This window comes from Cnephaeus nilssonii (genome assembly GCF_951640355.1).
Source record: "Cnephaeus nilssonii genome assembly, chromosome: 4".
NCBI lineage: Eukaryota > Metazoa > Chordata > Mammalia > Chiroptera > Vespertilionidae > Cnephaeus > Cnephaeus nilssonii.
The window spans coordinates 62,262,657-62,288,701 of record NC_137075.1 but is presented as its reverse complement, the minus strand read 5'-3'; the positions used below and the strand labels follow the sequence as shown (position 1 = coordinate 62,288,701).

Here is a 26,045-nt window from a genome sequence, read left to right as displayed (position 1 = left end):
TGACTCTTACATTTGGACCTAAGTCTTCTCCCAGGGACAGTGAGAAGGTCTTGTAACAGGGTTAAGAGAGGCCAAGATTTATGGACCACCACTTGGGCGATCCCAGCAGTGCCCCCCTGTCCCCAGGCATCATTCTTCCCAGGTGCGGCATTAACAGAATGGTGACAACCCTGACGTCAGATGGGAGACAGACCCCAAGTCAGTAAGAACCACAGTCAAGAGGATATGGGACATGCACTCAATTTGGAGTCAGAAACTCAGGAACCTGAGGTCAAATCCCTGGCCTACCATCTCTTTCTGTCCCTGTCTCTTTCTTTCCCTCCGAAGAGGTCATCAGACCTGTCACCACCACCTCCCTGGTTTAACCCTTTGTATGCCATAAACGTCAATAGACGCAAGCGGCAGATTTTTTAAATTAAATTCAAAATATCGTGGCGTGAGGGGATGGTATCCATTTTGGACGCGTGGCAGCTAACTGGTTAAAACGTAGCCAGGTGTCCCTGCATACACATTCACCTCAGGATCCTATTAAACATGCTGATTCTGAGTCAGCCGTCCTGGGTGGAGCCAGTGATTTCCAACAAGCTCCCCAGGTGGTGCTGATGCTGATGCTGCTGCTGGTCCATGGACCAACTATAAATGGCAACTGACTCTGAGGCCCCAACCCAGGCCAGGGCAGGCCTGGTGAGCTGGTAACTGAACAAGTACTCGGGTAGGTATTATTATCAGAGAGTTTTGGGAACTCTGGTCTTGTTCATCTGCATCTCTCATTTAAAACTCCCACATAGCCTGTGGGTGCCCTTGCTTCCTTTCCATTGTTCTCTTCAGTGAACTTAAAATCCAGTAACCTAATGCCTGCTTCTGGATGGCCTGTAGAGCACATTTAGAGAGCTGAAGTTTCTCCAAAACTTTCCCAAGTCCTGGCATGCCTGGAAAGTGATCATCTCCGTAGGGCTTAAGCTCTGGCAGCTCTGAGGACTGCGCTGGACTGGGGGCATCGCTGTCTCTGCACACCTGTAACCATAACCCAGCTCCCTGGCTAGAAAGCTCAGCTCCTGCCTCAACCTCATTAGTCAATGAGCAAAACCAACCAGCACAGCCCTTCAATACAGCTCCCCACTGTTCTGAAGACGATCCAAAACACAGAAGGAAAAATAAACATATCAAACTCCTATCCTGAGGTTGTCTACAAGAGCCAAAGCAGCACAAAATGAGAAACATACACATCCATGCACTCACCCTCCATACACTTACAGCTAACTGCCATGTGCCCAGAAGTAGGCGCTGTCTTCTTTGTAGGCGTCACTTCACTGAGTCCTTGTAACAACTTCACGACGTAAAGACTATGTGTCATTTTACTGATGAGGACACTGAGGCTTATAAAGGTTAGGTAACTCACCCAAGGTCACATGTAAATGGTGGCCGCTGTGGGACAGTCGCCCGTATGTAACCCTTGGCAACACTCATCCCTCTTCTGGTTTGTTTAACTGCCTCCTGCCCATGGGTGTCCTCCCAGATGATGCTTTCCATGAGGGCAGGGCTCGGGTCTGCTTTGTTCCAGGCTGCATCCACCATGCACCTCGCAGACACTCAGAAAACGATTTGCCACGCTGATGCATGACTCCAAAGTGAGGTCTCCTCCATGATAACAGGCTGCCTCCAAAACCACAAGCATACAGATGAACCCTGGTGTACGACCCCCAACTGATAAAGTATGAATTCACAAGGCATAAGTTGGAGAAGGAAGGTGAAAGGGCGCTGGCCTGGCAGCCAGAGGCCTGAGGATTCTTCTCCCACTTCCGGCCATGCTGCCCTCACATCTGGATAAGCCACTTGGTCTCTGTGCATCTCAGTTTCTCCACGACATGATGGTTTAATTCATCCCCAAACCTTTGTGGACTCCCACCATCCACCAGATGTGGTGCTAAGAAGTAAGCAAGCCAGAGGAATGAATGAGAGGCCAATTCCATCCCTCAGTAGCCCTGTGCCAATTCCACTCCTCCCACCCCACTAAGCATAAACAGAAATAAAGCACACAGAACAGTGTTCAAACAAGTATGGAACAAATGATCCTGGGGGGATCATTTGCATCACAAAAGGAATCTTCACTTAGCAAATGAATTCACAAAAAGAATGGCTAAAGTGACATATTCCCCAGATATTTTTTGTCAGTTATTGAAGTATTATGTACAGTAAATTTCATTCTGTTAAGTATATAGTTCTACCAATTTAGACAAACATGCAGTTCCTGCTACAGTGTTAAAAATTATTTATTTATCTCTAACTTTTCAAGAATCTATCTTTATATATAAAAGGCTAAGCGACCAGCCAACCGGGACGCGCACTGACCACCAGGGGGCAGACACTCAAGGCAGGAGCTGCTGAGCGACAGCAACTTTGCAGAGTGCCCTCTTTTTTTTATATATATATATATTTTTTTTTTTATTGATTTTCCACAGAGAGGAAGGGAGAGGGATAGAGAGCCAGAAACATCGATGAGAGAGACACATCGACCAGCTGCCTCCTGCACACCCCCCACCGGGGATGTGCCCGCAACCAAGGTACATGCCCTTGACCGGAATCGAACCTGGGACCGAATCGAACCTGGGACCTTTCAGTCCGCAGACCGACACTCTATCCACTGAGCCAAACCGGTTTCGGCCAGAGTGCCCTCTTGCACTCCGGGACCCCTCAGGGAATGTCGGACTGCTGATTTCGGCCCGATCCCCACAGGCCAGGCCAAGGGACTCCACCTCCTGGAGGGACCCCACTCACTCCACAGACACCCTTCGAGCCCCAGCGCTGCCCCAGGTGCGGCTGTCCGGGGAGGGACCGTGGGAGGTTGGCTCCAGTCCCGTCCTGCCAGCCACCTTCTAATTAATTTCCTTCCAATGTGCACGAATCCATGCACCAGGCCTCTAGTATGTTCTATAAAGTGATGTGGGCATGTGTGGTCCAATGACGCAAAATTAATTTTAGCGCCTCTCTCTAAAAGTGAAGATCCCATTCCGCCAGAAGGAAGAACAGAGAACTGAAAATCTTGTCTTCAGGAAGGAAACAAAAAATCAATTTGCAGAAACATCTACAAGGCATGGAGCACAGAGCATACCGGTACAATCTATTTGTTGGTCAATGCAATTGACTCTCCTTTACTAATAGGATGAGTCCCTCAGCCCAGACCACCCCATCTCATGGGAAAGCATTTACCAATTTTTTTAAATATGCACACAGAGCCCAAAAACAAACATATTTCTACCAAAGGCCATCTTTAACCACTGGTGCAGTTTAAAACCACAAAGCCTCCTTGAATTAACTCCAAAAATCTCTAATAAATGTCACATACCAACAGAATTTACCTGGACAAGGAACATAACTTTCGTTTTGGCTTGTTTTAAGATGTATCTTTAAATGAACTGCATGAGCTTATGTAAAAAAGGGAGGAGGTGGTTATTCCAATAGAACTCTCCCAATCCTTTACAATTACATCTCCACTGCAGAGTGAGGTCCTGGTAACTTCAGACTAGAAAGCCGCATTACAAACCAAAGGGAACAAATGCTGCTGTAAACAATCTAACAGTGTTTTTAACCTTGACTATGTGACTGATAAAATGCAGAACTGATTTCTAAGCCCTAGCTCAGTGTCACTCAAACGTCAATATATCTAAGAATCTTCTGATTATGGAAACTACACACTCTTGGGCCCCACACAGACCTGCCAAATTAGAATCCCTAGGGATTAGGCAGCTACAGTGTTTAACCTTAATCCCAGGTAATTCTGATGTGGTGACCTAAGAAATGCAGCCTTCGCTAAGAGAGCGTGCGCTTTGTTATATAATCATGAAAACAAAGTTGAGATGGTAGTAATGTGGACACAGATCCTGAGTGTGGGCTATAATCTACAGGCTAATGGTCCAGGCTTAAAATGTTTTCATTATTCAGAGAGTTTGCCATTGCAATATCAACAAATGAACTACACAGCGATAATCATTCATTAATGTTCGGTTGCCTGCTCTCAAGTGTGGACACCAGACCAGCAGCTCAGAATTTTTGAGTCCCACCTTAGAAAGAAAATCTCTGAGGGTGGGGCCTGGAATCCCTGTTTTAAACATTTCTCCAGGTGATTCTTCTGCACTGTGCATGCGCCAGCGTGTTTTAATGAGAATACATTTCAAACTGACAAATACTTAATAATCACAATTTTTTCTTGTCTTGTCTTCTTGCTGCTTTTATTTTTTGCACTGATAAAGCATGCAATGTTTATTACCACGCCACCTCAACTCACCTCCCACCACCTCCCCACTGTGGTGCAAGTAGCACAGCAAGTTCAAGCCAGATTTACTTTCCATTAGTCAAGGGACAGATAGCACAGCCTGGGCAGCCAAAGAGCTCAGACCCTGCCCATCAGTACAGCAGCAGGGATACTGCATCAGAAGGGCCCCCTGATGGATTCCAGCCAGCACCTTCCCATGATGCCTCCAGGGACCTCGCATGCAAGCCAGCAGACAAAAAAATCAAATGGGAACTTGGTGGTGGTGGTGGTGGGTTTCTTCGACCCCCACCCCCTTAACTATTGGGTCCATGCTAGAGTACATTAGTTCTCACATTTGGAGAACATCAAAATCTCCAGGGGAAACAATAAAAACACAGATTCCTTGGTTGCAACCTCATCTTCTGATTCAGTAGGACTCCAGAGAGCCTCCCAAATCTGCATTTATAAGTTTCCCAGGAGATTCTTATGCATATCAAGGTTTGAGGATCACTGGTGTTTGGGGAGAAACCTATGACATGCAACAGAAAATCTGAGCTTGAGCCAAACATACCCAGTATTTAGTGTGTAAACCTTGATATGTGTCAACTTCCTCAAAGTAGAAATAATAATAACTGCCTCACAGGGTTATTATAATAGCAATATATATGCAATGCCTTAGTAAAATGCAAAATGTCAAGTATAGCTCAGTAAAACTGTCAGCTGCAGAATTCCTCAACTATTGCTGACTATGCTCCCCTTAGCCTAAAAAGGTAACTTCACACCCGGCCAGCGTGGCTCAGTGGTAGAGCGTCAACCTATGAATCAGGCAGTCACGGTCCAATTCCTAGTCACGGCACAGGCCTGGGTTTTTGGGTTCAATCCCAAGAGGGGGTCGTGCAGGAGGTAACCAATCAATGATTCTCTCTCATCATTGATATTTCTCTCTCCCTCTCCTTTCCTCTCTGAAATCAATAAAAATATATATTTAAAGGTAACTTCACTAACAAGCATTCCATATCAGATTCAGATTCTGAGACACAAACCAGTTCAACAATCTGTGTTATTCATTGAATTGTGTCCCCTCAGAAATGATATGCCGGAATCCCAACTCCCCAGAACCCCAGAATGTGACCGTATTTGGAAACAGGGTCCTTACAGAGGTAACCAAGTTAAAATGAGAACATTAAGGTGGGCCCTAATTCATTTCGTCTGCTGTCCTTACAAAAAGGGGAAATGTGGACACAGGAACAGACAGGCACAGGGAGGAGACAGCCAGCTACACACCAAGCAGAGAGGCCTGACACAGACACTTCCCTCGCAGCCTCGGAAGGAACCAGCTCTGCTGAAACCTTGATCTCAGGCTTCCAGCCTCCAGAACTGAGATAATACATTCCTGTTGTTCAGGCCATCAGTTGGTGATACTGTGTTACAGCAGTCCTAGCAAACTCAAACAATCTGTTTCCAGTTAAAGAGGAAAGTGTTCTTCTCTTGTTTCTTTTGTGAGGGATGCTGGGCCACCTGATGCTTCTCGGATTCCACAGGGCTTCTTCTAATATCTTCACCAGGCACGTCCACCGGCTCCGGATAAACTACTGTCAGGCCCATCAGAGAGGCAGGGTTTGCTGTGCAGTCTTGAAACTGGAGCAACTGTCACAAAATCAGAGATCCAAAACATCTGCAGCTCACCGGCGAATGATTTACCATCCCTATTAAACTGTCGAAGCGGCCCCTGCACAGCCAGCTCACCCTCTTCCTTCCGTCAGAACAGCACTCACAGTTCCCTCCTGGCTTCCAGCCGGCCTGAGAGCTGGGGAGCCACTGTCAGCACTCAGACAATTGGGGACCCTCAGCCAGCGGACCCATCAAACCCTCAAGGAGATGGTTTTCTTAAATGGAATGCAGCTTTTATTCTCGCTGAAGTGGGACAAAACACACTGGGAAAAAGCCCCAAAGAAAATAAAAAGCCCTTTCCATATGCATTAAAGCTGGACCCGTACCTGGTCTCATTCAGGAACCAGAGGGGGTGTGAGGGAGAGGCAGGCTGACCCTGTTGAGATGGCTGTCCTGCGTCAGAAAGGAGCCATGTATGTGCACTGTGCAAAGCCAGCAGGCATGTCCCCTGCAGGGTGACCGTCTTCCGTGCCCTGGCTACCTTTACCCACTACAGACTCTTCCTGGGCAACCTGTCCTAGGAGCCTCCCTAGGGAGCTTAAAAAAACATCAGGTGTCCAGTTCCCACTTTCAGAGATTCCAATTCAGCAAGTTAGATGGGGTTTAGATAGCAGCACTTTGTTTTTAAATTGTTTATTGTTGTTAATCCTCACCTCAGGGTATTTTTAGAGAGAGTGGAGAGAGGGAGAGACAGAGAAACATCGATGTGAGAAAAACATATCAATTGGTTGCCTCCTGCTCGCACGGTGACCAGGGTCTGGGATCTAGCCTGCAAACAAGGTATGTACCCTTGACCAGAATTGAACCCAGGACTCTTCAGTCTGTGAGCCGACGCTCTATCCACTGAGCCAAACCAGCCAGGGCTAGGAAGCAGCATTTTGTAAGGAGCTTCCCTGGTAATTCTGATGCACATGCAGGTCCAAGTACCATGCAGGTCTGGCCAGGAATTAAAGTCAGGGCCCAACTGCACATCCCAAGAAAAGGAGAGAGTGCCCAGTGGGGGTCAGGAATGGGAGATTCCAGTGCCAGGTTTGCCAAGTAGCCCCAGAAAGCCTCATCCTTCTGGGCCACAGTTCTTTCCCTGTCAAAGGGAAAGGCTGACCTAGAACAATTCAGGCATCCCATTTTTAAAAATAAATTTCCTCAAACCATTCTAAGATGTCCCACAAAGACATCCACCCTTTCTTCTTCTTGGCCGCGCTGAACGCAGCTGCTCTGAGGCTGCACCTCCGGCTGACCTCACTGACATCTTTCCCACAGGGAGGGCTCCGTTAACCCCGTGGGGGAGGGCCCAGGAATGACAGGTGCTAAGCCCAATAGAGAGCCCTTCAAGGAGAAAATTAAGCCTCTTACAGTACCCTTGATGTAATCTCTCAAACCCAGGAATAATCCACACTCGCCTTGAAGATTTACCAAGCGTGACCTCGGGCCACACTCAGGAAATACCTTCATATACATCAGACTGGGTCCTAGAATGATGTAATTAAGTGGGCTGTCTTGAAGCAATATAAACGAAGAAGAGAAGAGTTTTAATTTGAGCACGAAAGCTTTGGGGCCGTCTAACCTGGCTGCTTGAGAGCAGTGCTGAGGGAGCCCTGGGACAGATCCTTTTCCCCACCCGGATCTGCAGGAACGCACTCTGCCGTGTGGGGAAAAGGAGGCAGCGCTCTGTGCCGTCGAGTGGATTCTGGGGACAAGTGATGCACCAAAACAATTCACCGGAACATCAAGGTCAATGCTAAACCCTTCAGACAAGCGAATTTACCATCTTCAACCCAGTGACAAAAGTTACCATGCAGACTGCTTAAGTGCCCTCTTCAGAGATAAAAACAGAGAGGCAACCATTTGTCTCCATCTAGCTGTCCTCTGCAGGTGCCTTCCGTCACTCAACAAGTATTTAGCAGGATGTGCTTCACGCATTCAACACCTGAACCCCTAACTCTCGACACGTGACCTTGAGACACTGCTTTTCCACCTCAACATAATTCTCTCTTCCTTAGCTTGAATGTGGGGTTTACTTTTCCTCATCCCATGCTAACCGCTGTAACCAGCAAGTTTTCTTCATCAATTACTCATTTAACATTTTTTTGTTGAGCACCTACTAGGTGCCGGGCTTGTTCTAGACACTTGGGGACAAGGTGCCAGAGATGGATTCTCTCATGGAGCTTATAGCCAGTGCATGAGACACACAATAAACGAGTCATGGATGTAATATCAGGGGACGATAAATGATATGAAAACAAAATAGGAAGAGGCTGAGAGCAGGGGCTGGGAGATGCAGGGAGACCTCTGAGGAGGTGGCACTGAGGCTGACGCCTAAACAAAGTGACGTGTGAGAGAGCGCCTCCAACCTTCACACGCTCAGCGGAGGAGATCTGGCAGGAGAGCTGGAGCTGGAGCGGCCAGGACACAGGACGAGCGCCCACTGAGGACAGAGGCGTGGGACCCAGGTGAAGCAAGTGTCTCCAGAGAGAGCGATCAGCTGGCTAACTAGTACTGAGAGGCTGCAGAAGATGGCAGCTAGGTGGGCCGCCTGGCTACCACTGGTGGCTTTGGTGAAGGGATGGGGCAAAAGCTGAACTGGAGTGGGTTCCAGACAGAATGAGAGGGGAGGCAATGGAGCAGAGAGCAGGATAATCCTTTCAGAAGTAGGTCCCAGAAGGGAGAGTCCAAGAATGGGAGGACAGCCGACTGGGACATCGGGTCAAGAGGTGGTGTTGCTGCTGCTGCTGCTTTTTCCTTGATGAGCAACCACAGGCATGTTCCTCACAGGGATTATCCAGCAGAGGGGGAAACTGGGGATGCATGCATGAGTGAAAGGCCTGCATGCCAACAGAGAACAGGGTCCACCGTACATATGGTTACAATGCACGTGTGCGTATGGTACAGGTAGGCTTCCAGATTCCGCGTGGGCAGGTGATGAAACTAGTTTCTAATTGCTTCCTTTTCTCAGTGAAATAAACCAGGTCATCAGCTGAGCGTGGGGTAGGGACAGAAACATAGTGAACCCAGCTGTGCCAAGAGTTCCCTGGAGGTGTGGTCATGAATCGAGTGCAAGATGATACAGACGGCCGCATGTTTTCTCCAGCCAACGTGCTCAACCTGGGGCGGGAGCAGGGTGGACAGAGGGTGGGGTTTTCTCAAGGAAGATGAAGGGAGAAAGGGTCGAGGGAGTTGACAGTGTATGAGTCCCTCAGCTGGGGGCGAGGGGCGGTGATGAGGACAGGAGAAGGGTGATGGACAACGTAAGTGGAAGGGTCACCAGATCGAGACCGTCCCTGGTCGGGTGAAGACTGGGTGGAACTGGGTGCTAAAGGGAATTAGGTGAAAGAGAAAGGGTGAGGATCAGCCTGGAATGCTTGTCAAATGTTGGTGGAGGTACAGTTATTGGTTTACAACCAGCATGTTTTTCAAATGAGCTGCAAGTTTAGTGGGTAGTAAAATCAATTTTGTGGATCATGATCAGCATTTTTTTTTTTATGAGTCAGAATGAGAAGTATAAGTACATTAAGTATAAGTACATTATACCTACTAAGGGTAAATATTGTTTTGGGAAACCTGCTTTAGTGGTATATGTGTGTTTGTATTAGGTCATCACATAAGATGTATTTCTCCTTGTAAGTTGGGGTTAAATAAAAAGTCAAGGACACTAAGGCAAGGTTTCTCAACTTGGCACTGCTGGTGTTTTAGGCCACACAATTGTTGTGGGAGCTGACCTGTGCATGGCAGGGTGTGTACCAGAATCCCTGGCCTCCACTCACTCAATGCCAGCAGCACCCCTTCCTCTCCTCAAGTTGTAACAGACAGAAATATTTCTAGATGTTGCCAAATATACTCTGGGTGGCAAAAATGCTGAGAACCAGGTGTCTAGAGAGAACAATGAGAGTAACAGCTGAAATAGGGTAGAGAAAAAGATAACTGAAAGAGAGTTGGTCAAGGGACTGAGTTGGGTGGACAAGCTATATCGATGTTCAAGTCACCAAAAATGTTGATGGGAGGAGGGACTGTGGGCCAGATGAATAAAATCTTCAAGGAATGAAGCAAAGTGACCCAGATGACCGTACATGACTCTTCCCTACCCTGGCTACACATCAGAATTACCTGGAGAACTTACCCACCAAGGCCCAGGGCCCACCCAAACCAACTAAATCAGAATCCCCAGGTGATCCCACTGTGCAGCCAGGATGCAGAGCCTTCCAGAAGAGACCTATCCCACGAGGCCCAGCTTAAGTGTGGCCTCCTTCAGGAAACTTTCCCTCCCATTGCGCTTTCCATGCACCCCACTACTGTGACCAATTCTGCTTTGTTTATAACTTACATGGGTAATCATTAGAAAAGAATAAAATGCACTAAAACTAAGTAGCTAAAAACAGAACAAGTGTTTCTTTACTAAAGAATTTTGGAATTAGGGGATCCACTAGTACTACGGAGGGGAGCCTTTTAGGGAAGATTGTGTTCTTGAGCTTTGTGTCATCCAAGCTTCTCAAGGACGTCCATACAAGTGAGGGGCCCGAGGGAACCAAGCGCTCATGTGTCACTGATAAGCATTATTAGAAATGTGTTCCCTCTGGCGACACTGTAATAAAAACTTGTTGAAATTAATGGCTATTCACTTATCTCCTCCAAAAACAAAAAAAAAAGCGCCAATGATCAGATTACAATGCAATTTAAACAACGTTTATCATATGCTCACCATTTTCTTCACAATATTTTTCAAAAGTAGCTAACTTTTTATTTAAAAAATCAATGACATCAAGTCTTAAATATATATGTATGTATGATGAAAAAGCAAAAAAACAGGAATCAGAGAATCTCTAACAGTCCTCTCCACTTTCCCATAGAAATCCATTACAGAATACTTAAACAATATCCATGAACTTTGAATTTCACTGTTGATTAAACACATATATCTATCTATAAAATATCACTAAGCCCTGGCTGGTTTGGCTCAGTGGATGGAGCGTCGGCCTGCGGACTGAAGGGTCCCAGGTTCGATTCTGGTCAGGGGCACATGCCCGGGTTGTGGGCTCAGTCCCCAGTGGGGGGCGTGCAGGAGGCAGCCGATCAATGATTCTCTCTCATCATTGCTGTTTCTATCTCTTTCCCTCTCCCTTCCTTCCTCTCTGAAACCAATAAAAATACATTAAAAAATAATCCTATCTAATAAAAGAGTAATATGCAAATTGACTATCACTCCAACACACAAGATGGATGCCCCCATGTGGACACAAGATGGCTGCCACAAGATGGCCAGCAGGGGAGGGCAGTTGGGAGGGACCAAGCCTGCAAGGCAGGGCAGTTGGGGGCAATTAGGCCACCAGGGGAGGGCAGTTGGGAGGGACCAAGCCTGTAAGAGAGGGCAGTTAGGGGTGACCAGGCCGGCAGAGGAGGGAAGTTGGGGGCAACCAGGCCTGCAGGGAAGGGCAGTTATGGATGACCAGGCCTGCAGGAGAGGACAGTTAGGGGCAATCATGCTGTCAGGGGAGCAGTTAGGCATCAATCAGGCTGGCAGGGGAGTGGTTAGGGGGTGATCAGGCTGACAGGCAGAAGTGGTTAGGGGCAATCAGGAAAGCAGGCAGGTGAGCAGTTGGGAGCTAGCAGTCCTGGATAGGGCAAAGCAATGGACTAGAGCACAGATTCTGCAAAACCGAGGAAGCGGTTTCTCTAAACCAGTGGTTCTCAAAGTGTGGTCCCAGACCAGCAAGATCAGCATGACCTGAGAACTTATTAAAAATGCAAATTATCAGACCCCACCCAGAGGCTCTGAAACTCTGGCTAGATGATCTGGGCTTTTACCAAGCTTTCCAGGTGACTCTGATGCTGTCTCGCTTGTGAATCTCAGCCATGGTTTTCAAACTGGGCAGCAGAGTCCTGGCTCCCCAGGGGTCTCCCACCAGCATGCATAGGGTCACGTGGTATGTACTTTTTAAAATATAGAGGGAGGTTCCCCTGCTTTTGAAAGTTTGCTTTTAGCAGTGACTGCCAAGAACTCATACATTTTATCAAGTTCCAAAAATCACATTAGGAGGCAGGATTGAGAATGGTCCAGGTGGAGTAATCAGCTAAGCTCGGGACAGTGTGGAAGGAGACCTGGGTTCAAATGCCAGCACAGCCATTAAACGGTGAAATTGACCTCTCCAGGGCTCAGATGGGAACGCAAGATGCTGCTACTAGTCACACCTCCGCTCCAAGGACCACCATTGGTCTTCCCTCAGGTGAGGGTGAGGAGAGTGCCCACTAGAGCTTTTGTGATCTCTTACGCTCACTACTCTCCTGGGGGGCTTGAGGTCAACAGCTTTTCCTGAAGCCATCCTTTACACTGAAGAAATTATCTAAAAGTTAGGAAACTCAGGATTTTAGAATATAATTAACTGAAAGTTCCCAAAGAGATTTAAAAAAAAAAAATTGTTGCAGGCATCAGAGAAAACAAGTGTGATACTGACCAGTTTTTGTTTCCAAAATGGTTCCGGATGCGTTACCTATTCATTACCCAAATAATATTTTAAAGTGTTTTCATGTAGAAAAGCCTGTATGTTTGAACAAATAAACCACTCAAGGTGTAGATGGAGCAAATTAATCACCCCCACTCTCCACTGCTCATTAAACAATATTAAGTTTTGCATGTCCTTCCACATCTTTCTCCAAGGTCATACAAATAGGGCTGCTTCTTTTTAAATCAGAAATAGGAACATACAATATATGATACTCTGCAACTTGATTTTATTTACATTTAGTATATCGTGAACACCCTTCACAAAGCAATCCATAGTATGGATGTAAAGGTGTACTCTATTTTATTCATGCTACTGATTGATATTCATGTTGCTTCTAGTTTATTTACTTGAATAATCCTACAATAAGCATCCTCACACACAGATCCTTCTGTGCTGAGTTTTTGTTTTTTGTTTTCTGTAAGACAGGACTCCAAACATGGCATGCATGTTCCAAACTTTCACAGAAACTGTCTGCTTTCCCTAAAGTCTGCAACAATTCATACGCCCACCAAGAGTCAGAGAGTTGCACCGTCCCCCCTGCCCCCCCTTCCCCCCCATCCAAGAGAGAATGCTACCAACCTTTAAAATGTAGATCAATGGGATGGACAGAAAACTAGTATCTCTTTGTTTTTTCATTTGCATTTCCCTAACCATTACAGAAATTGAGAATCACACTTATCCAATAGCATTTCTTCTTTTGGAAACTGCTCGTTCCCATCCTCTGATCATCTTTTTATTGTGCTGTCCTTTAAGTGCTGTTTAATCACACACTCATCCCACCCGATCTATTAAGATACATAAAGCACGAAGAATGTCGCTGCCTAAAAACTCAGGGTGAGGGCAGGAGATGTCTTCTTAGCATGAAGTATATGGCAAGCCCTCAAAAACAATTGCTGAATAAGTGAATGGCAGACAAGGAGAATTTTGTTAAGACTGCAGTTAGATGAGTAAAAAGGAAATACAAATATTCATGACTTGTTCTACTTATTCAGAATAGCATCACTTTGGCTGAAATTAAATTAGTAGTTAAGAGAAAAGCAAAGCCATGGTCCTGGCACTGACTCTGAAAATCCACTGTGTAATGGGTGGCAAACGAGCCCAGCCTTAAATCAAAACTCAGAGTGACACATAAATAAAGGCTCTTAGAACCAAAACACTTTGTGCTCGGCCTTGTCCACCAGTTGTCATTCAAATGGCATCTGCCATTAAACCCAGGGTTGTCAGGATGGTCAATGGACCGGAGAAGCCTACTTTAAACATCTTGTTTCTTTTTTGTTTTTTTATCTCCAGTCCACCCCCTCACCAGATTTTTTTTTTTTCCTTTCAAAATCTCTTGGGGAAGGAGATGTGGGGAGGGCCTGCAGGGCAAGTCTGACAGAGTTCAGATTCCTTAATTCTTTTAACTTTAGGCAAAACATCTGGTTATACCCACCATTTATCCCCATTATTTGTAATAATTGTGTTTGGCTTATGTTTTAACTAGTCTCCTCATTAAGTATAAAAGTAATAGGATTAAAAAGTTCTGGCGGGAAAGAACTGTAATTAAAAAGGCACCAGTAGGATATGTTACACTGTAATTCTGGCCCTGCTTATTAAGTTTTCTTTCTTGTCTTTAACATTTTTTTGTACCAATAAAAATAACTTTGAATTATTTAACACTTTTTTAGTACATCCTGTATTGGCCAAACACCACCCAAAATCTCCAAGCAAACATTATGACTCAAAAGTTCTGAAGCAATAATGTCACAGATCACAAGTTTTAGATACTGTCCCAAGAGTCTGGGCATGCCACATACACCACAACACACACACCACACAGCCTGGTGAATCGGCAGGCAACTCTCCAAAACACACAGGGGTTTTCTAACCTTTTGAAGTTACAAAATCTTCTTAATAGGAAAACTAATGCAGGAACTTTGATCAAGCCATGAAGTTATAATAAGAATCAGGCAAGAGGCAACAAAGCACAATTTATAACACTTTGTTAAGAGAAGCAAAAAAAGATATCAGTTGTGACATCTCTGTTACAAAGGATCATAAGAGTCCACTATGAACAATTGTATACCAATAAAGCATCACTTTGCTGAAATTAAATTATTAGTTAAGAAGAAAGAAATAGATCAATTCCTAGAAAAATATACCGTACCAAGACTGAATCATGATGAAATAGAAAATCTGAACAGATTGATTACTAACAAAGAAATTGGATCAATAATCAAAAACCTCCCAAAAAAGTCCAGGACCAAACAGCTTCACTGATAAATTCAACCAAACATCCAAAGGAGAATTAATACCAATCCTTCCAAACTCTTCTAAACACATTTTATGAGGCCAGCATTACCCTGATACCAAAACCAGATAAGGATGGTACACACGCGCGCACACACACACACACACACACACACACACACACAATTATAGGCCAATCCCTGATGAACACAGATGCAAAAACCCTCAACAAAATATTAGTAAACCGAATTCAACATGTTAAAAGGATCATACACCATGATCAAATGGGATTTATTCTAGGGATACAGGATGGTTCAACATCCACAAATAAGTCAATATCATATGATCATCTTGATAGATGCAAAAAGAAAGCAGTTGACAAAATTCAACATCCATTTATGATTTTAAAAAACTCTCAACAGCCCAGCCGTTGTGTCTCGGGGATTGACTGTCGACCCATGAACCAGGAGGTCACGGTTTGATTACTGGTCAGGGCACATGCCTGGGTTTCAGGCTCAATCCCTAGTAGGGGGCATGCAGGAGGCAGTCAATCAATTATTTTCTCTCATCATTAATCTCTCTCTCTCTCTCTCTCTCTCTCTCTCTCTCTCTCTCTCCCCCCCTTCCTCTCTTCGAAATCAATAAAAATATAATTTTTAAAAAAACTCTCAGCAATATAGGTATAGAGGGAATATACCTCAACATAATAAAGGCCATATATGATAAGCTCACAGCTAAGGTCATACTCAATACTTTCAGCTTTTCCCATTGAGTATCAGGAACAAGACAGGGATATCTACTTTCACCACTTTTATTCAACATAGTTTTGGAAGTCTTAGCCACACCAATTAGTCAAGAAAACAAAATAAAAGGCATCCAAATTGGAATGAAAAAAGTGGAACTGACATTGTTTGCAGATGACGATACTATAGAGAATCCTAAAGATTCCACCAAAAAACTATTAGATCTGATAAATTAATTCTATAAAGTAGCAAGATACAAAATTAATATTCAGAAATTAGTTGCATTTTTATACATGAATAGAGAACTATCAGAGAAATTAAGGAAACAATACCATATACAATTGCATAAAAAAAAACATAAAATACTTAGAAATAAATTTAACCAAGGAGGTAAAAAGCCTATAGCTTGGAAAACATTAGGATACTGAGGACAGAAACTGAAGAAGATATAGGTAAGTAGAGGGAGGCACTGTGCTCCTGGGTCAGAATAATTGTTGAAGAGTCCATGCTGCCCAGGGCAATCTACAGGTTCAGTGCAATCCCTATCAGGGTACTAATACATTTTTCATGGAACTAGAACAAATACCCATAGGTTTATATGGAGCCACAGAAGACACTGAATGGCTGTAGCCATCTTGGGAGGGAAGAACAGAGTTGGAGGTGTCACCCTGCCTGATGTCAAACTATATACTACAGGCCTATAATGGTTGAGGCAGCATGGTACTGGCATGTAGACAGACACATGGATCCATGGAACAGAATAGAGAATCCAGAAATGAATGCACACCTATAAGGTCAATTACACTATGACAAGGAGGCAGGAATATACAGTGAGGTAGAGATCGTCTCTTCAATAAATGTGTTGGGAAAACTGGATGGACACGTGCAGAGGAGTAAAGCTAGATCACTTTCTTGCACCATATGCATGGGTAAAGTCAAGATGGATGAAAGACTTGAATATAGGACCCGAGGCCATAAACTCCTGAAAGAAAGTGGGCAGCGGAATCTTTTACCTCCCTCTCAGTAATATTTTTTTGGATGTATCTCTTCAGGTAAGGGAAACAAAAGAAACAATAAACCAATGGGACTAAAAAGTATTTACACAGCAAATGAAACCTTCAACAAAACAAAAAGACAACCTACTGAATGGGAGAAGATATTCACTAATAATGTATCTGATATGCTGTCAATATCCAAAATTTATAAGGAACTCATAAAACTTAATACCAAAAAAACTAACAGTCCTATTTAAGAATGGGCAGAGAACCTGGATGGGCATTCCTTTATAGAAGACATGCAGATTGCCAATTGACAAATGAAAAAATGCTCAACAGAGCTGGTCATCGGGGAGATGCAAATTAAAAGCCATGGTAGGATGTCATCTCAAACCTGTCAGAGTGGCTATCATCAATAAATCAACAGACAACAGGTGTTGGTGAGGATGTAGAGATGGTAGGATTGTAAATTTATGTGGCCACTGTGAAGAACAGTATGGAGGTTTCTCAGAGAGATGAAAATAGAACTACCATATGACCCAGCAATTCCACTTCTAGGTATTTATCCGAAGAAACCCAAAACATTAAATTCAAGAAGACTTATGTACCCCTATGTACACTGCAGCATTATTTGCAATGGCCAAGATATAGAAGTGACTTGGATGTCCAATGATAGACAAGTGGGGGAAAAGATGTGGTGCATATATCCAGTGAAATATTTCTCAGCCACAAAAAAAGAATTATAAAATCTTGCCATTTGCAACAACATGGATGGACCTAGAAGGTATAATGGTAAGTGAAATGGGTCACACAGAGAAAGACAAATGCCATGACTTCACTTACATGTGGAATCTAAAGAAAAAAATACACAAACTCATAGATACAGAGAACATTTTGATGGTTGCCAGAGGGAAGAGGTGTTGCAGGAATAGTTCAGGAAGGGGAAGGGACTGAGATGTCAAACTGCGCGTTGTAAGAGCGTGGCCTGCAGGGATCGGCCTGCTGTGGGAGCACAGTTCATCCCAGTCAGCTGAGTGGCACTCCCACTGTGAGAGCGTGCTGACCACCAGGGGGCAGCTCCCGCGTTGAGCATCTGCCCCCTGGTGGTCAGTGCGCATCATAGCAACTGGTCAACCAGTCATTCTGATCGTTCTGCCGTTTGGTGGCTGGTCTTCTATTATATAGGATGTTTAACACATGTACATGTGACATGCATGTAGTTATAAAACATAATGCTAAATGTAGATGTATAGATTTTTTTTCTGTGCACAGTTGTTAAAAATTTATATTGTTTACCACCTGTAAGCATCTCTGTTGTTGTTAATCCTCACCCAAGGATAGTTTTGCTATTGATTTTTAGAGGGTGGGGATTGAGCCTGCAACCAAGGTTCATGCCCTTGACCAGAATCAAACCCAGGACCCTTCAGTCCAAGGGCTGACACTCAGCTGACACTGGGCTAAATGGGCAAGGGCCTATAACCATCTATAACTGCTCTTGGGAACTAATGATATGCTGACAAGGAGTGGAGGAATGGGGGAATCACTATAATCTATAATAATAAAAGAGTAATATGCTAATTAGACCGGATGTCATTCCAGATGTCCTTCCTGATGAAGCCAGGGCTAGAGGGAAGCCAGCACAGGTCCCAGGTGCCTGCGGGCAGCCCGAGGGAAGTCAGCCTAGGTCCCAGGTGTTAGAGGGAAGCTAGTGTCGGCAGCTGGGGGAAGGAAGGCCTACTCTTGCATGAATTTTCATGCATCGGGCCTTTAGAAATATAAGCGAAACTGGACTCAAAAATAACACACACACACACACACACACACACACACACACACACACACCCCTCTTTATAAAACTTGATTTCGCTTAAAAATACTCTAGGGAAGTGTTTGAAAAACGCTGAACAAATAGTTTTAGCAGTAGGTGAATTAAAGACACACACATATGAGCCTCTTCCTATAAGGAATATGCCCAGTACTCACACAACAGGGGCAACTAAAAAAGCTCACTTTCCCTGCAGAGGTAGAAGTGCAACACCAATACCCAAAAGAGTGGGCACAAAGGCAGAGGGAAACCAGTGACTCCCCCGTCTGAGGAGCCCTGTGTTTCTGTGGTTCAAGTGGGAACTTTACAAAACGGATGGAAGCTTTCTGCAACCGATTTCTCTACTCCATTAGTACATTAATGCTAATTTTAGAGAAATGTACCTTGGGCTCTGGGTGCTTCCCACAATTCTAGGGCTCAATGAAAAGTCCAGCATCCATGCAGGCGTGCCTTCTCTCTTGTGGCCACTTGTCACAGCCAGGACCTCGCCTCGGTTTTGTATGGACATCACGAATCAGCAAGCCAGGAAGACCGCTGACATTCACCGTGGAGGCACTTAATGAAGTGGACAAGGAAGCAGCAGGCTAGGCCCTGCCATCACAGGGCACATCTCCCAGATGGAAGCTTCCCCCTCCTCCCACCGTATTCCCATTCTGTGACCCCCGGAAGGCTCTCCAATGATGAAGCCCCAAAGTGCTGACATGATCCCAATACCATGGCAACATTTCAGTAAGAAGACAAGGCTGGTACGTTCCTCCATTCAGTTGATTGCTGGTCAGCAAACACACACTTCCCCTGCCCCTTTGCAAAGCAAAAGTCACAATCTATTTGAAAACAATCTATTTGAAAAGTAAAAATTTCCACGTGCTTAGCGGTTGAGCATGACCCTATGGACCAGGGGGGTCACAGTTAAGATTACAGGTCAGGGCACATGCCCAGGTTCTGGGTTCGTGGGATGTGCAAGAGGCAGCCAATCAATGAATCTCCCTGATCATTGATGTTTCTCTCTTCTCTCTCTCTCTCTCTCGCTCTTCTCTCTCTCTCTCTCTCTCTCTCTCTCTCTCTCTCTCTCTCTCTCTCTCTCTCTCTCTCTCTCTCTCTCTCTCTGAAACCAATAAAAACATTTTTTTAAAGCAACGATTCATTCCCCCCACCACTCATTCCTGCGAAGTCGCTAACTCCAAGCTCCAGAGAAGGGGCAACAGCAAACAACCTGGCGAGTGCCACAGCTCAGCACACCCAGGTACTATTAGACGCCAAAGTGAGTGGACTTAAGAATGCCAGGGTGCTTGTCATTTGGGGATCCATTTCTCCAGGACCTCATCCCTCCCTCCTGTCTTCAGCTGAGTCTTGGACAACGCCAACACTTCAGCGCACTCCTCCCTCATCTTCTGGAAATAACCCGGAGGTGAGTTTTCACAAGACAAGGGGATTCTGAATCAACTCCCATTTCCCAAGTCACCTCGACAAAAATCCAAGTTTCCCCACGCGTCACCTGAAAACCCAACTTCTGGAAACGCCCCCTTACCTCGCCAGCGCAAGCTGGCAGCGCGGCGGCCGCGGAGCACGCAGCCGCGGGCGCTCCCGCTGTCCCCGCCGCAGCCTCAGAGGCGGTAGGAGGCTCAGGCTGCTCTGCGGCCGGGATGACTGCCAGCCAGGCCCTGGGCCCTGCGCCGCAAACCCGGGCGCCTCTTCTCCCGCAGGGAGGGAGCTCCCGCGCCCGGCGGTGCGCCCGGGAGAACCCAGGCGCTGGGGAAGAGCTCTGCACCCCGCGCCCGACCGGGGGACGCCGCCAGGCGCGCGGCTCCGGCGGAGCGCCCGGGCAGCGGGGCGGCGGGAGAGGGGCGTGTTCCTGAGCCTCGGAGCCCAAACGCCCGGTCTCGGCGGGACAGGGGAAGGAGGCGAGCCGAGCGCGTGTCCCTGACGGCGGCTCCGGGCCCTCAACCCCAGCCGGCCTGGCGAGCGCTGCAGCCGCGCGCCCCTGCGGGGACAGCCGCCGGGCTCGCCCTGCGCAGCCGCCTCCGCGCGGGCCTCGGAGCCAAACTTTCCCGGCGAAAACCGCTCGTGCGGGGGCGCCGCACTATCTCCCCGGCCCAAAAACTGTGCGCCCCCTCCCCTCCGCAGCCAAGACCCACTGAAAATATGGCGCCCTGGAACGTCATTCCTCGGTCTCCTCCGGGAATCCCGAAATGCCCGTCTCCGGGACCCCGGCTCCCAGCGGGCGCGAAATCTCAGCTCGTGCGGCCACAGAAGGAGAGGGCGCCGCTAGTCCAGTGCGACACTGAATCCAAATCCTGCTCTCGCGCTCTAGGCGGGCGCTGCCCCCGTCCCTCGGCGAGCGACCAGCAGTTTCTGGTGACGAAATTGCCAAGTAAGGGGGAGTCGTGGAACAGGCAGGTACAAGAGTCCGGACTGGGGAAGGGGCTGGGCACCAGCGGGCTGTCTTTGCCCGAAGCCTGGCCGGAGACTTGTTTGCAAAGTGGCGCTGGAGTCGGGGCGGCCAGTGCTGGAATGAAGCCGTTCCGCCCGCGCCAACTCTCCTGGCACGGGGGCCCGGTCGGGGCCGAGGGGACACTCCAGGCGGGCGAGGCCGCTTTTCAAAGCCCAGTTACCGGAAACCCAGCGGGAGCTCCGGAGCCGGAGGGGACCGGCTGCCCGCGGCCAGGAATCCGCTCTGGGGCGCCGGCTGCGAGGCTGTTTGCAAACCGCTGCGCCCGGGTCGAGTGCAGTGAAACATACATGTGCAGTAGGCAGGTGCATTGATTTTATTTTATTTTTTATTTTCCTGCAGAAAGCCCTCCTAGAGCATCACATCTGGGAGGCGTGCGGGTTTTTTCCTGCATTGGCATCACTCACGAGATGCAAAAGGAAGGAAAAAAACCACCCACATTTTCCTTCTGTCGGGAGGGAAAAGACACGAGAAATTCATGCAACGTGCATGCAGCTGGAGGAGGAGGAAAACCCGAGTGAGCCGTGCGCCTTACCGGGGGATGCATTTACTGTCTCATTGCAGAGCGCCTGCCCGGGAGTGCAGCCGGCGTTCCCCCGCGCGCCCGGCGACCGCTCCGCTTCCGCAGCCGCCTCAGCCCCAGCCGCCGCCGCTGGCTCCGGGCGCGGAACAAGAGCCGAGGGCGAGCGCGAGCGCACGGCCCGCGAGCGCGGGGAGGGCAGGAAGCGCGTCATCACTCAGGGACGGCGCGGCCCCGCGAGTCTCCGCACGGCTCCGGTTTGGACGCGGCTCCCGGCTGGGCCAGCGCTGGCGCTCCCGCGCCCCTCCTGGGTCTCTGCCCGCGGCCGGTGCTGGAGGGTCCGCGGGGGAAGGCGACGCGCCGGCCGAGCTGTCACGGGAAGAGGGGCGCGCGGGGTGACCCCGGCTCCCCAGAATTGGACCGCTGCTGTGTAAGGGAGATTGGGGTGGGGAGGGGTGGGGGAGACTGGCATCTTTGGGAATGGGGCCCCTGGGTCCGCAGAGCGCTTCTCCCCACCACTGCCCAGGCCCCGGAGAAAGTGGTGCGGTTCCCGCGTGAGGACCTTGCGGGCTATTCTGCTACGGGGACTGGCGGCGGGGCTCTGCACGTGTTGGGCACGCAGACTCTGAAACTCTGCCGGTCAGTGATCACTTAGGTCTTTTTGAGAACAGTCATCAGGAAATGATGCAAGGTGACCTGGAGCGATATGAAGGTTAAGTGGGCGAGGAAACGAATCACAATACACTATAGGATTCCAATTAAAAACATATATGGAGGCAGAAAAGAGGGGAAACAGATAAACACCAACATGTTAACTAGGTCTCTCAGTGATGGGTGGAATTGTGAGTGAATTTTCTTTTTCTGCTTAGTTCTAGTTACTGATTTTTCAGTAAGAAGCACATTATTTTTGTAATTTCAAAAAAGTTTTAAATAAGAAAAGGCCTGGCTTTTTTTTTCCCCTTAATGCCAGTACAAAAGGACCAAAATAGACCCCTCTTCTAAGAAATAGATAGCAAATCTCTCCAGTTACTCATAAATGAAACTACTTCAACTTTTTGATGTTTAACAGAGCACGAAACTACTGTTGCTCTCTGAACTAGAGAGTGAGTTGATTTTGTAAATTGAAACTATCTTAAAGAAGTCCATTGGGACATTGGATAAGACTGGACATTCTGTAAGAACAATAGCAAGTCTTTGTCCAAGCTGATGAACTTGATTTTATTATGGTCACAGAGATCTTTATAACCTTAGAGTACAACTTTGTTACTTATAGTAGAGAATAAACTTTATAAATCAAAAAGCACAGTCAGAAAACCAATTAATTGGCAACTTGAGGAAGTCCTCAAAATTACAGGGTATAGACTGTTTCTAATTGTACAGGTAAAATGTTTCTGCTCACCACAGCTTTTTCAACATTTACCAGTCTAACAGAATAACTGGTGATGGCAGCAAGCCACCTCAGGTTGGTTAAGTAAATGTTTATTGATTACTGTAAGAGATCGGTAATAAGCTCATTAAATTATGCCACCTAGCCCTAACTGGTTTGGCTCAGTGGATAGAGCGTTGGCCTGCGGACTGAAAGGTCCCAGGTTCGATTCCGGTTGGGGGCATGTACCTTGGTTGCGGGCACATCCCCAGTGGGGGGTGTGCAGGAGGCAGCTGATCGATATTTCTCTCTCATCGATGTTTCTAACTCTCTATCCCTCTCCCTTCCTCTCTGTAGAAAATCAATAAAATATATTTAAAAATAAATAAATTATGCCAGCTAACTTGTCCCTCGGTTTACTGACAAAGAGCAACCATGTTGTTGTGTTTCACATGCCAGGTTTACAACAAAAGAAGCTCATCAAAATAGAAAAGACTTTGCAAAATAATTTTTCTCTTCCTTTAGTCCTGGCTAGATAGGGCCCAATGGCTTCCCATCAAACATCTCAAAAATCAGTTCTTTTTCCCCAAAACTGGATTTCAAGATTCTCTGTCACTTAATTCAACCTTCTCAAAGCATCCCCATGATCTTCCACAGCCTGCCAATGCGATGCGGTTTAATGCTAGACGGTAAGTCCCATGACAGCAAGGACCTTATCCGCATCTTCGTGCATACAAGAGGGCCTGGCACATAGCGGGTGCTCAATAAATATTCATTTCATGAAAATAGCATATTTGTTTCTTATTTACTTGGCTAGTTCCTAAGATATTTGAAAAGTTCTTTCTCCTAATAGACTATCAGCAAAATTCTGGGATGCTACGAGCTTGTAGGGTTAGAGCATTAGTTTCATCTAGTAATTTACTCTTTTCCAAATAGCAGCCAAACCCTAAAACATGCAGAGGTGCAAAGTGCAGGTGTCTGTGAATTGCTAATCTAATTAGCACTATTTTTGGTTCTCTTCACATCAGTCAAACATTTCCCCCAGTGAGAAAGAATATTAATCCTAGAACATTTTGCTTTAGTCCTGACCTCGAACCGACTGATTTTGGACATTTCACTTATTTTTATCATACCTCTGTTTCTGTAACCTGTTATGACCCCAAAGCCATTTACTATTTCTTTAGAAAAACCAATTCTAACTATTCTATTGCCTAGCAGTATGTTTTTCAACCATTTCCCAGTAGATGTAAAATTGCTTTTACCAGTAACCAGTAAGTGCTCTGAAAATGAGACTCCTCCCTGAGGTCTGAAAAGATATTTCTAAATTTAGAGTTGGCTATTAGTCCTCTCTCTGTGTAGTAGGCACAGTGACCATAGGTTACTGTAGACCAGCAAAAAACCTGTACAACTCATTCCATCTAATCAATTTACCAAGCCTTCAGACTGTCCTCTTCCTGCCAAGCAGATCATCAGGAACTGGAAAAAAATACAAAGCACCACATTCTGTGTGAATAAAGAGTGCAGCATTTGGGGGAGTAAACCATTATAAATACATCTAGAACTGAAATCCATTTTCTTCCACAAGCTAGAGCTATAAATACCATGCCAGGTGTTGATTGGTGCTGAAGAGCCAGATGATACGCAGTTGCTCCCCTCCCCGCATTGCACTATTAGTCTTAACCTCCTGACTTCTGTGTGCATATGTATATACCTGAGCAAACCCAACCGTGTCCATGTTGAAGAGAAAAAAAGAAATTCTACCAAATACTTGTTCCTCGTTTGTTTATAAGATTATATTTTGTGTGGTGTTGAGATATCTTCTAGTGGTTCTTTTAATACAATACACCAACAGTTTATGACATTATCCCCCTTTCAGAGTTGTGTCCACTCCCTGGAGAAAGGGGATATGGGAACCACATTTTCTACAAATTGCCTATACTCAGAACCAAGATGAAAGCAAGATACTTAGGCTTCTTATTACCACCATTTGACATCTCTAGCTTTACAGAAACCTCTCCAACTCTTTTTTTAATTACAAGTTCTAGGAGAGAATATTACCTGATAATTATAGAGGGAATATTATCTGAGTTTCAGTGCAGCATGTAATTAAGTTACTTTCATTTTATTTGAAAGGCAGATATTTGACATTTTGCAAAGATTAATATATTTTGGGGTTTTTTTAAATATATTTTCATTGATTTTAGAGAGAGGAAGGGAGAGGAAAAGAGAGAAGGAAACATGGATGAGGGAGAAACATTGATAAACTGCCTCCTGCACCCCCCTCTCGTGCCCCCCACTGGTAATTGGGCCCCAAACTGGGCATATGTGCCCTGACCCAGAATCCACCATGACCTGTTTCATGAGTGGATGCTCAACCATTGACCCACAATGGCTGGGCTATATTTTAGGTTTTTAGCTTTCTGTAAGTATGGGGTCTCACCTCATTTCTGACTGTTCAGGATGGAATGATAGATGCAGACTTAAACGTCTTTTTAAGAGAAATTACTCACATGGATTCAGGAAACGATTGTTATTATTGTACCCAACATAGGACATGCTTGAAATTAATTTTTCTTTTTCTGATGTATATAAAACACTATGGAAGGTTCTTGAAATGTCTGAAGAAACATGCGGTCTAGAAGAGTACCAATAATTATACTAACTTGGACTTATCTTTAATCCAAGTCAAATGGTTAATATAAACAGTATGTGAGGTAGGATGTTTCTCATTTGGTCACTTATTGATTTGAGAAGGGGTTGTTAAAAATGTTTTTGAAATATTTTTATTGTATATCATCAAAACTCTTAATAAATATGAAACTTTTAAGTCTCTTTAGTCATTTGCCATTTTAAAAATTGTTATATAAATAAGCATGCTTTTCTTAAATGGTCTGTAACAGCAAGGTATTATAGAAAGTCTGACACTAAAAAATTTTTTTGTTAAATCTGGGGTCATAGTAAATTGCCCCTCTATCACTAAAATATGTTGAATAAGATTGACTTCTTTGATTCTGGAGATGTATTTATTTACTAGAGGCCCGATGCACGAAATTCATGCAAGCGTAGGCCTTCCTTCCCCCGGCTGCTGGCACAGGGGCACCGGCTTCCCTCACAGCCCTGGCTTCATCCAGAAGGTCATCCGGAAGGACATCTGGTCTAATTAGCATATTATGCTTTTATTATAGATAGGTGCCATAAAACTCTTAAAACAATTTGTCTAGGCTAAGACCCACTTTAAAACTAATATATTTATTGTCATGTATGAAATATTCTAAATCTATCTCAAATGGAATAGATATATACTAAACAAATAAGATGATTAGCTCATATTTGTCACTAAGTGTTTTTATTACATAATTAAAGGTGATGAACTGAAATATAGTGAGTATTGATAGAAATTACATGAATATATTTGTTTTAACTTCAGAGAGATGAATGATGACTTTGGGTCTACATCAAAGACAAAATAAATAAATTGCACACAACTGTAACCTGCCTATTTCT

At 45.7% G+C, this 26,045-nt stretch overlaps 1 protein-coding gene across 1 annotated transcript in view; it reads right to left on the bottom strand.

Moving 5' to 3' along the window:
* Positions 1-25,293, bottom strand: part of TLN2 (talin 2) — a 410,048-nt gene extending 384,755 nt beyond the window's left edge. The window contains 1 exon segment of the mRNA XM_079767908.1: positions 21,191-25,293. The gene's annotated coding sequence lies outside the window, so the exon portion shown is untranslated.
* Between the last annotated feature and the right edge of the window lie 752 nt (positions 25,294-26,045).